Source organism: Saccostrea cucullata, unplaced genomic scaffold (genome assembly GCF_032062105.1).
Source record: "Saccostrea cucullata isolate Sc308-1 unplaced genomic scaffold, CSIRO_AGI_Scuc_v1 ctg3305, whole genome shotgun sequence".
Classification (NCBI taxonomy): Eukaryota; Metazoa; Mollusca; class Bivalvia; order Ostreida; family Ostreidae; genus Saccostrea; species Saccostrea cuccullata.
This window is the reverse complement of record NW_026918229.1, coordinates 67,531-81,017: the sequence shown is the minus strand read 5'-3', so window position 1 is coordinate 81,017 and position 13,487 is coordinate 67,531. Positions and strand designations below refer to the sequence as shown.

The following is a 13,487-nucleotide window of genomic DNA, read 5'->3' as shown; positions in this document are numbered from 1 at the left end:
ATATTCATCAAATTGAGCAAAATATTCTCAGGTGACCATGTGACCCATAGGCCTCGATCTTATAGGTATTTCATATTCTTAATTCATTACCAGTCTGAAATTAAACAACAGGATTTAATTAATGATGTAAATTAGGTGTGATAGTGCCAAATTGGAACTTTTTAAATCTATTTTCTCATATAGATCAACAACAAATAATATTTTTCAAATTAGTGTAAAGCGTTTTTGATGATTTTTTCAAAATGTACAAACTTTTTTTATATTTGATTGGGCAGAAAAACCTTGAAAGCGGCCATATACCCAATTAATTTAGTCAACCCCCACCCCTCTCCCATCAACACACATACACACATACACACCATTTTCCTGTTTTTGGAAATAGGCCTAGATGGCAAAGTTATGATAAAACATATTTTGTACGTGATAATTTTAAATTTGTTCTTGTACTATACATGAATCTGAACACCTGCATCACATTGGGCTAATGCGTTACGTACTACCTAACTTAAGTACCGGGGTACTAGTTTTACCATTATCATTTTTATATAGCACTGCACGTGCAGTACTAGTGTTGTGTACACATCATTGCATGTATGTCAGTAGGAATTATTTTGTGTTTTAATTGGATTATATTTCATGAAGTTTATGGGACCTTATAATGACAGTCGGTAAGTACAAGTTTGGGTATAAATTTGGGTAAAATAGATCTAGTCTGAAATGCAACTGGCTAGGTTAAAGTTTAAAGGATCAAAGGTCATCCGATGCTGCAATAAGACGAATTTCACATTCTGAAGAGTTATCGCCCGTTATCGACGTTACATTCAGTTACAAGATACAGAATTTTTTTTCTGGGAGGGAGCCCGAGGGGGGGGGGGGGATTTCCAGACCAGAATTTCCTGAGAAGCAAAAAAGAGGAGAAGTTATGGTGGGGTCTGTTTTCTAGGGTAGAGGGCATCCAAAGTCATTTTATTTGCTTCAGTATATATTATAGTCCTGCAAATTTCGGGGGGGGGGGGGGTTCTCCCAATCCACTCCCTGTCCCTGTAATGACAAATGATAATATGACTCCTAAATGGTAGGAAACTTTTTCCATTTGACTATACATAATTTTGTTTTTTGTGTTATTATGTTATGTAAATTTAATGGTATAAAGGTTATGAACCCCTGGAGGTCATCCCCACTCTCCTAGAAATGTTCACAATATTAATATGACTGCATTAAATTAAATAAAAGTGCATCAATGATAAGATTACTTGACTTTTATTCATGAATTTGTGTCAACCTATCTTCCTAGAATTAGGAATGAAAATCATTCAGAGATGGACCACATTAAACTATTTGTATAAACATTTTTTTAAATGTAAAAACAAGTAGTAGTTTGCATACATGAACAAACAGGGGTCTGGGAAGGGGTGAGGGGAAGGATCGAGTTAATATTTCTTTACGTCTTAATGGTTAAAAACTCCTAAAATGAATGTTGACCTCAAATCTAATTTGTCCTCATTATTTTTCAAGTAGTGGTGTCTCCATATGAGTGAAAAATTCCTGAGAGGGATGTTTAACAACAAACAAAATGACATAAAAACACAATATTGATTTGCGTTAAGAAATATGCAGGGGATTTTTTCCATCATAAATCTTCTTCTCAAGAACAGCAAGGGCATTATTGTCCCCCATTTTGGGGAAGGGAGGGGACATTAAATCTCATTAGTCTGTCAGTCTGTCCATCTTATTGACAGCTAGTATGTGCATCTGTCACAATAAATTTAACCTTGGTCATAACTTTTGAATTATAAGAGATAGTGCCTTCATATTTGACATGTACATTGCCACAAAACGTTCTAGATATACTATGATTTTTTAACCCAAGTGAGACCTTGACCTTAAAGTTTTACCTACTTTCCAAAAATTAACATTTTAAATTGATCGTTTTGAAAGAGAAAAGATAGGGCATTTAAATTATACATGTACATTACATGTGAAAAGACTTTTCTAAATATATTATGACTTTTGACTCTGTGATCTTGACCTAGAAGTTTAACCTACTTTTCAAAAATATTATATTGTACATGTATATATGACTTTTGATTCAAAAGAGATATAGGACTTTCCTATTTGACATGTACATTACCTGCAACAAAATGTTTCAGAGCATGCTATGATTTTTCCCCTTTGACCCAATTTTAAAAAATTGATATATGATAGGGGTGCATATTGTAGACACAATCTGCCATAAATTATAGCATCCCATTCACTAAAACACAGAAAGCAGAGGACCACAATTCTTTGAATTTGCTTGTATAATCTTGATAGATGGAAACATCCTCATATAGTGTAGATTCAAGTGTCTATGCCACACCATGATTAGGAATACATGTATAGTTTTGTCATGTCCGTCCTCCACCCTTCCATCTGTCTTTCCATCGGGCTCAAAGAAACTTTCTAGATATTTTTATCAAAGCTCATATGCTGATGCATACTGATGTAAATATCCAACTGCAGCAATATTTTTTGACTTTGACCTTTCCTTTGACCTTTACTTAACTTCTCTTTATATTAGTGTTTAGCTTTATTTTAAAGAAACCATTCAAGTTGTGTAATGAATCTTCACATGATGATACATACTGATGTAAGCTTTACAATGCTTCACTCTTTTTTACCTTGACCTTTCCTTTGACCTTGACCCACTTTTCTAAAATTAATGTCTAGATCAGTTTTGAATAAACAATTCAAGATATACTTATCAAACTCCATATGCTGATACATACTGCTGAGAGCTATTAATACATCAACTTATTTTGACCTTGAATTTTCCTTTGACCTTGACCTCACTTTTTAAAATATGTGTTTATCTAAGTTTTAAATAAACCATTAATTATAGTTTTATCAAACTTCATATGCTAATAGTAAATTCATACTGATATAAGCTTTTCAACTGCAACAACATTTTGGCCCCAACCTTTCCTTTGACCTCTCTTTTTTTAGAAAAAGTGTTAAGCTCAGTTTCATTAAATCATTCAAGATATTTTTTATCAAACATAATATGCTGATATGTATTAGTGAAGCTACTCAACTTCACCTTGCACATTCCTGTGATCTTGACCTCCATCCCTTTTAATTTGTATTTCGCCTAGTTTTAAAGAAATGATTTAAGACATTTTTAAAACATCATTTTTCGACCCCATTAGTCCCCCCGACCATCACCAACCATCTCCCCAAAGATGATAAGGCTACTGTGTAAAATGTAAGAGAAGTTCAGGAAAGACGGGGCTTTTTGCATAAAAAAACGTCATTTTTCGACCCCCATTTGACCCCCCGGGGCAAAATCAAAATTCCGAAACCTTACTGCACATCTACATGACACCACCAACCATCTCCCAAAAGATGATTAGGCTACTGTGTAAAATGTAAGAGGAGTTCAGGGAAGACGGGACTTTTTGTATAAAAAACGTCATTTTTCGACCCCCATTTGACCCCCCCAGGCAAAATCAAAATTCCGAAACCTTACTGCACATATACATGACACCACCAACCATCTCCCAAAAGATGATAAGGCTACTGTGTAAAATGTAAGAGAAGTTCAGGGAAGACGGGGCTTTTTGCATAAAAAAACGTCAGTTTTCGACCCCCATTTGACACCCCGGGGCAAAATCAAAATTCCGAAACCTTACTGCACATCTACATGACACCACCAACCATCTCCCAAAAGATGATTAGGAAACAGTTTAAAATGTAAGAAGAGTTAAGGGAAGAAGAGGCTTTTTGCATAAAAAACGTCATTTTTCGACCCCCATTTGACCCCCCCAGGCAAAATCAAAATTCCAAAACCTTACTGCACATCTACATGACACTATCAACCATCTCCCCAAAGATGATTAGGCTACTGTGTAAAATGTAAGAGGAGTTCAGGGAAGACGGGGCTTTTTGCATAAAAAACGTCATTTTTCGACCCCCATTTGACCCCCCAGGGCAAAATCTAAATTCCGAAACCTTACTGCACATCTACATGACACCACCAACCATCTCCCAAAAGATGATTAGGCTACTGTGTAAAATGTAAGAGGAGTTCAGGGAAGACGGGGCTTTTTGCATAAAAAACGTCATTTTTCGACCCCCATGTGATCCCCCCAGGCAAAATCAAAATTCTGAAACCTTACTGCACATCTACATGACACCACCAACCATCTCCCAAAAGATGATTAGGCTACTGTGTAAAATGTAAGAGGAGTTCAGGGAAGACGGGGCTTTTTGCATAAAAGATGTCATTTTTCGACCCCCATTTGACCCCCCGGGGCAAAATCAAAATTCCGAAACCTTACTGCACATCTACATGACACTATCAACCATCTCCCGAAAGATGATTAGGCTACTGTGTAAAATGTAAGAGGAGTTCAGGGAAGACGGGGCTTTTTGCATAAAAACGTCATTTTTCGACCCCATTTGACCCCCCCCCCAGGCAAAATCAAAATTCTGAAACCTTACTGCACATCTACATGACACCACCAACCATCTCCCAAAAGATGATTAGGCTACTGTGTAAAATGTAAGAGGAGTTCAGGGAAGACGGGGCTTTTTGATAAAAAACGTCATTTTTCGACCCCCATTTGACCCCCCCCAGGCAAAATCAAAATTCTGAAACCTTACTGCACATCTACATGACACCACCAACCATCTCCCAAAAGATGATTAGCCTACTGTGTAAAATGTAAGAGGAGTTCAGGGAAGACGAGGCTTTTTGCATAAAAAACGTCATTTTTCGACCCCCATTTGACCCCCCGGGGCAAAATCAAAATTCCGAAACCTTACTGCACATCTACATGACACCACCAACCATCTCCCAAAAGATGATTAGGCTACTTTGTAAAATGTAAGAGGAGTTCAGGGAAGAAAAGTGTGACAGACGGACGGACGGACGGACGGACGGACGGACGGACGGACGGACATGAGTAACAACAATATACCCGAACTTTCTTTAGAAAGTGCGGGTATAAAAATTAATCGAGAAATCAAAATTTTTATAGAGGAGACAGGTTTTAAAGTGTGCTCAAGTGGTATCAAAATAATATTCATATACTGTAAATCACTTTTTATTTGCAAGAGCTTTATTTTCTCGTAATTACACAATATGGTGTGCTCGCTAAAATGTCACTCTTGCATATATTAATTTTTCTTATAGATTATATATAGTGCAATAACCACAATTCATGAAAATTGTATCTCGCTTATGAAGAGGAAATGGCTGTCTCCCGAAAATGAGGTGTCGCAAAAATTAAGTAATTTTTATCAAAATAATTATATAAATTAACATTTAGGTTGTCATTATGGATAAAAGATGATGGATGAAAAACTTGTAATAATTAAAATGTATTATGCCAACAGTTACACATTTTATTGAATCATCAATGAAACATTGCACAGTACTATACACTTCTTAATCAAAATTTTACAGCCACAATTCAATTAACATGATTGATTTAAATTTATAGATAACGTATCCAATGATTAAAAACAAATTGGGCATACTTGATAATACTTGAACTTTATATCTCTTTATAATAAACAAATGTTCATTTTATACAACAACAATATCTACAGATAAAATAAAACGATCAAGACTGGAACACAGTATACTACACATTTAAATGTTACTACATTTGGAAAAAATATAATAATAATAATAATAATAATAATAAAACTTTATTTAAAGAAGGTAACCTGGTTAGTGCATGCACTATTCTTCCCCAGGGCCCTCTATACATCAATTACAAAAGATACAAGATACAATTCATCATATATAATAGGAATTACAATCACAAATTATGAATACAGTGTCCATGTACAGAAATATGACAATACAGAAATATGACGATCATAAACATATGCTCAAGTAATTGAGCGACAGCTGATAATGTAATTTTCTACATTACGTTTAAATGCTTGTAAAGATTGAGTGAGTCTAATGTATTGTGGAAGTTTATTCCATAGATGTACACCTGAGTACTGAAAAGAGGTCTTGAATAAGTTTGTATGAAATTTTGGTAATTTAAGATCGTAATTAGTTTCAGATCGCAGGTTATAGGAAGTTGAAGAATGAAATTCAAATAAATTATGAAGATATTCGGGAGTCATTCCGCTGAAAATTTTGTATAATAATATGTTTTTGTACAGATCAGCTAGCTCATAAATAGTTAACCATCCAAGTTTCTCAAATAGTGGTTTAGGTGAGGAATCAGTACTTGCGTCAAGAATAATCCTTGCTGCCCTTTTTTGTAATTTAAATAGTCTGTCCATGTCCTTCTTAGGGGCATTACCCCAAACAGTCATACAATAGTTAATAGATGGTAAAATATAAGCATTGTAATATAGTTTCCTGGTATGAAGAGGGAGAAATTTTTTAATCCTACGAAGAGTAAATAACTTATAATTTAAAGTTTTGCAAACCGAATCAATATGATTCGCATACTGTAACTTATCATCAATATGTACACCAAGAATTTTTTCAGTTTCAACCATTTCAATTGTTTTGTCTGAGGCATAAAGTTGTAAATTTGGATTTTCTAGTTTTGATTTTCTTTGTTGTGTTCCCATTAACATACATTTCGTTTTATCTACATTTAATACCATTTGATTTTGAGCACACCATTTCTCAATTTCACAAAGATCTGAATTTAGTGTATTTTCTAAACATCTTGCATTATGATTATTAGAGTACAAAGTAACATCATCAGCAAACATATCAATATTTGAATTGATTACATGTAAAGGAAGGTCGTTTATGTACAATAAAAATAAAAGTGGACCTAAAATTGACCCTTGTGGTACTCCTGCTGTGACGGGTAGAGTATTGGAGACACATGTTCCAAATTTAACACACTGGGTCCTATTGTAAAGATAAGATTTAAACCACTTTATAGCTGTTTGGTCAAATTTGTAATGGGTTAATTTCTCTAGAAGAATGTCATGATTCACCAAATCAAATGCTTTACTAAAATCTATAAATGTAATTCCAATTAGTTCACCACGATCCATTGCATTAAGCCAACTTTCTGTTAGTTTTGTAAGGGAAGTTTGACAGGAATGGAGTGCCCTAAATCCCGACTGGGATTGTGTTAGAAGATCGAATTCATTAGTGAAATTTTGTATTAGCTTAGCTACATGTTTTTCTATCAATTTAGATACAGTTGGTAGAATAGAAATAGGACGATAATTATTCGGGTCAGCTTTGTCACCTTTCTTAAAAATAGGTGTTACTTTGGCTTGTTTTAAATTTGTCGGGAAAATACCACTTACTATGCTAGCGTTAACAAGATGAGTTATAGGTTTACATATATATTTAGATGCGACTTTCAAAAGACGCGGCCCAATAAAGTCAATGCCAGCTGATTTATTGACATTTAGAGAATTTAACATGTTAAAAACTTCACTTTCCTCAATTTGATGAATAGTAAAGAAGGTTTCTTCATCAAGCTTAGACCTAACAAAATTACATAATATATTAGGATCATAATCATGTTTTGGCATTTCCAAAAGAATCTTGTTAGAGACATCCGTGAAGTGGGTATTAAAAGTATTTGCAATATCCTGTAGATTATCAACAGAATCACAGATAACCTACATTGAAGTCCTAATGCGAAAAACTTCACAATTACTTTCAGTATATACAGAAGTATTATATACAATTAACATCATGTAATCTGTTACAGTACAGTCCAATTCAATCTTGATACCTCATACTCCACATCCCAGAAAAAAGGGAAGTCATTAACTGATTGTAATACACTGTATATACTGATTCTAATTCAATAAGATACGTCCTTAAGGGGAATAACCTTAAAACATGTGTAGTGTAAAGATAAGAACAGGAAACACGAAGTCAAACAGAAACATTTCCAAAGTTAGACCATATGTTATAAGGTGAAAAACCGTAAAATCGTCACATTTATAGAGTTAATTATATATACATATCCACTATACATAAGAGTTCCATGAAAGAAGTATTCCTTTATATGCATTTGTACAATTTTATTCTTCAGTGTTGAGTTAGTCCATTATTTTATAAACTGAATTGATGGATTTTTCCGTTATTTCCCTATCATGACAGGAAGCACACGAGTATTAGTATATAGTACTGTATTTCGGTGAGTGCGGTAAAGGTATCAATGGTCACATGACCCATTAGTTACATGTTATCATATCATATCAAAATCTTAAGAATGGAAGGCCTGTGGTTTGTTAATACAAAGAATAAGTGTAAAAGCAACCACAAGTGAAGACTTAAATGTAATATGAAGTTAATAAACAACTTTCAGGTTTATTAGTTAAAAAAAAACATTACAAATGAAGAACAGAACAAATATGGATCTTTTAAACATAACAGATGAAATTTAATGCCATTTAGGAGTTTGCATCTCCTTCCACAACCTGTCACATCCACCGCATGCTTTTGTCGTGACTGGAAAAAATGAATACTAATCTTGGGCCATAAACAATTGAGTGTGTATACAATCTGGCCTAACAAGTATGAATGATAGATTGTCATCGTATTAGACCATAGAACTTGCAAAATGAAAATGATATCTTAAAATGAGACTGTTCTTCTTGTTTCATGAACTTGTTTGTCAATAGCTTTCCTTCTTTTAGATTGATGGATTGTATACTGGTTAACGTCCCTCTCCAGAATATTTCACTTATATGGAGACGTCACCATTGCCGGTGTAACGACGAAAAGTGACCTCCGTAGAATATTAACCGGGGGTCATTTTTCTATGTAGAAATGTGACCTCCTGGTCAATATTCTACGTAGAAAAATAACCCACTTTTTTGTAGAAATTATGTCCTTAGGGTCGATTTTATCCGTGTGCATTGTAGAGAACTAACTTCGTAGAAAAATGACCCCTGGTGATTTTTTTATGCAAAAATATTAGTTTTAGTAGGAATATTCTTGTTAGGCGAATACATACGGGTAATATAAAGCAACCTTATGATATAAAGTGTTCATTCCTGAATGCTTTTAAGCTTAAATAACATTTGCTTAGAAAATTAGAAAAAAAATGTTTGGTTTTTTATGAATGAAGTTTCAAACTTTTCATAAAAAGTAGAGATGGTTTAATAAATTTGAAAAAAAAAACAAGACTAAAATAAATTGCCTCTGACCTATGATACCAGGGAAAGAAAACCTTTAAAATTTCTTTTGTCGTTTGGTAGTGTTAACAAAACCTTAACAAAATGGGGGTTGTAGTATAAAGAAGTTTTCGTCATACCAAAAATGGCACATATACTCGTAGTATCGTGTTACTCCTTTCAACAAGTACTTACATGTGATGATTTGAGGTTTTTTTTACCAATTGAAAAAAACAACAACAAATGTTGGATTGTGAAAAGGTTTTCAGCTTACATATTATATTTATGCCCCCGTAAACGAAGTTTTTTTTTTGGGGGGGGAGGGGGTATATAGTTTTTTTTTTTACCTGTCCATCCGTCTGTCTGTTTGTCCGCAAAACTTTCACTTTAACATTTCACATAACTTTTGACTGGATGGGACTATGGCTTTCATATTTCATGATCACAGGTGTATTTTTAAATCACCTTAGTAAATCTGACCTATTGCTATCCGTTTTCGTCCGTCGACGTGCGTCGTACGTTAACATTTGAACATTTTCAGCTTCCTCTCTAGATCTGCAACCAATCAACAAATTTCAACCAATTTTGACATAAGGCATCTTTGGTTAAAGGTGAACAAAAATCATGAATTTGATGGATTCTGTTCCTCTGGAGCCTGAGGAGTAGCGCCAAAACCACTAAAATTAATGCAATCGTTAAAAATCTTCTTTACTCCTGGACAACAAGCAGTCAAACTGTTGGTATGATTGTAATTAGCATTGAGTCCTCTACCCAAATTGTGAAATTCATGGCCCCAGGGTTAGGGGTTCTGGTGTTAGAGTGGGGCTCTATTGATTATATAGATAAAATACATTACTTCTTTAAAATTCTTCATCTCTGCTCCTTGGTTTTAAACAAAATTTGAAAAGCTATTTTTAGCATATAGGTTCCAGTCAAGGACACATGGTCATTGGCCTTGGTGTCATTTTAAAAAAAACTTGATTAGTGAAATAGGCATTCTAAATATGAATTCTCTATCTCATAAGGTCCAAAATTTATGGCGAAGGTACAAAAAAAATATTTTTAGCATATAAGTCACAGTCAAAGTCATAAGGTCATTGACCTTGATACCATTTGAAAGAACTTAATTAGTGGAGTATGCATACCACACACATGCATGTATGACATCTTTATCTCTCATTGTATAAAAGATATGGTGATGGTTCAAAAAAGCTATTTTTAGCATAAACTGTATATCACAGTCAAGGCCACCAGGTCATTGACATTGGTGTCATTTGAAAGACCTTTAATAGTGAAGTATGCATGCCAAATATGAAGTCTCTATCTTTGATGGTTCAAAAGATTTAACGAAGGTTAAAGTTTGCAGACAAAAAAGATATATTTAACATATACAGTACTGAAGGGACACAACCTAACAGAGAGCGACAGTAAGCCTGCTGCAGCATTTATTTTTTTTTTTAATATACATGTACAGGAAGATGTATATAAAGAAAGAAATCCGGACCGCTATGAAATATGTCTGGTTTATCGGGGTATACTCAGGTGAAGTGAAATTTACATATTAATTGAACGAATTAATTACGCTAATTAATCACGACATTTAGTAAATCGTACATTGTTTCAGTCTCTCAAAATGGCGTAAGAATAATCAGAGAAATATAATATAGAGGGGATATTTTAACGTATGAATTATGATTTATTATAAATTTTGAAATGTTTTAGGACTAATTATTAGGAAAAAGTAATTAATAAAGACGTAAGTAATACACAGTTATGTGGGTTGTTAGAGAGTTGGTAACGCAAACTAACTGTAGAGTTACACTAAATTGAAAGAATAATCTTGTTAAGTATCATCAGGAATTGGGTCTAATTCACGTTCATTCTGGTGAAGTCATTCAGTTTGTTAATACCATTAGGGCGAAATGACTTCAATTTGTGCATCCAGAAGGAAGATTTTCATATACACGCATTTTTTCATGCCCAAGAAGATCAATAAGCTTAAGAAGAACAATAATTTTGATGCAAATTTTGAATAATTTAATGTAACACGTAAATTGAGAAATCATAAATAAAAAATTAAATAATTAGAATCTTTTAAAGACAATGTGTGTGTGAATTAGGGGGCATATATTAATATATTCTTATAAGGTCAGGAGAACAATTATTTTTTGCCTTTTTCCTTATTTTGATAAAAATCATACTCGCTCCAAAATTCTGACCGTGAAAAAGATCTAATATACAGTGTAATTTTTTTAAGAAAATGTCCGGTGAATATTTATTACGAACTTTTAATGTGTAACTACTATAGATGAAATCTAAATATATCAGATGTACAAAAGATTACATGTAATTTGTAGATGCGATATCATAATTAACGTGTTAAACAAACATTTAAACTACGATTTAGCAAAACGTAAGGAATAAAAAAAATGTATTTTTAAACTAAGTAAATCATGAATTTAAAAGGTATTTAGTTTAGATTTCTTTCGTCAGTTTCACTTGTACACCATTCGATACACTGAAAATCAATTTAACACTCTTTTCGTCCTCTTCTTTTTTGTTTTCTCGTTATAACTTAAGAAAAATAAATGCCTTACAACCCGCTGTTAAACTAGTTTGAATTTCTCGGGATCGAGAAATCATGGAAATCAATTAAACATGTACATGTAAATCTACCTCGAATGTACAGTTGAATTTTAGAAAATATATCAATGTTCTCCATTATATCACTGTTTACATGTACACATGTACAGTACTAGTGTACATGTCCGCATCGTCGCATGAACAACAATGATCGATCCACAATACCATTACTGTATTGGAATATACAAGGGGCGGGGCTTACTGGAGGTGGATTAAAGCGGGGTCTGCTTCACGCATCAGTGCGAACGCCGGGTTCGCTCTAGCGGACCCAGAGCTGACCCCGAGCGAACGCGGAGCGAACCCGGAGCGCACCCTGAGCGGTCCCAAAATTTCTGAAAGCGAACCCGGAGCGGACCCCGAGCGAACCCGGGAAGCGAACCCAGGGTCCGCTCCGGGTTCGCTCTGGTGTTAGGTTGTGTCCGGTCGGTACTGTAGATCACATTTAAGGTCTCAACGTCATTCATCTTGGTGTCATTTGAAAGAGCTTTATTAGTGAAGTATGCATACCTAATATGAAGTCTCTATTTTTCATGGTTGAAAGTTACGGCAACGGTTAAAGTTCGAAGGCAAAAAAGCTAATTTTAGCATATAGGTCACATTCAAGGTAACAAGGTCAATGACCTTGGTGTAATTTGAAAGAGCCTAACTAGTGGAGTATGCATACCAAATATGAAATCGCCATCTTTCATGGTTCAAAAGTTATGGCAAAGGTTAAAGTTTGCATACAAACAAACAAACCGACAAACAGACAGACAGGACAAAAACAATACACTTACCGGACCATTCGATCCAGACGCATAAAAATTGATTTTTTAATGTGGGAGGTAACAGCAATACTAGCACCCAGGATGACAAGTTGCAATGAGTAACAGGGCCGTCATAGTGAGCCTTACTCGGCCACTCTGGAGCACAAACTCTAACTGTGCACCATTCAGCCAACTTGTGACAATGTCATGTATAATGCGAAATAAAATCAAAGCATTTTACAGAGAAAAAAACAGATAAATGAGCCGATTTTTATTTTTATAATTATTATAATTTTTTTAATATAATTTATATGTAATTTTTATAGGTTTTTTCATATTCATCAAAGAGATATAATTTATAAATCTCATTAAAGCAATAATTTTGTTCAGGTTTGTTGATCATTTTATGTCTAAAATATGACAGAAGTTGCATCAAACTTAAAAAAAATATTCTTTAAGAAGTTTATAATTAATTCCATTAATTTTAAGTGAAAACCAACAGTAAGAAACTAATTTCATCCATCTATTCTGATAACTTGAAAAATAAACATGATATTTTAACAATACAATTATAACTTACAAAATAAAACAGTCTTTATAACCAAAAAGAACCATAATAATTGCCTATATACAAGCATATATATCTATTTAGTTACATACAAAGATGTCTATTCCAAATATTTAATTTTCTTTAATTTCCCTTTCCACTCAGCAACAAACAGATTATTTTTATACACACATAATCCCCATGGATCCTTCAGATCACAATTATCTATATAACGGAGGAACTGTCCGTCCTGGTCTAGTATGTGGATACAGTGGTTATCACCGTCTGCTGTCAAAATCTGACTCTGGCTGTCTGTTGTGATTCCATAAGGTTTAAATGGTTTGATCTTTGTAGTAGAAGGATGACCAGTGTATCTAAATCGAAGATTACCAGCCTGATTGACCACCACTACAGCACCAGCTCCAAAGTCA

At 34.0% G+C, this 13,487-nt stretch overlaps 1 protein-coding gene across 1 annotated transcript in view; it reads right to left on the bottom strand.

Moving 5' to 3' along the window:
• The window catches only part of LOC134259803 (tripartite motif-containing protein 2-like), a 56,141-nt gene that overhangs the window by 40,981 nt on the left and 1,673 nt on the right, over positions 1-13,487 (bottom strand). The window lies entirely within an intron of this gene.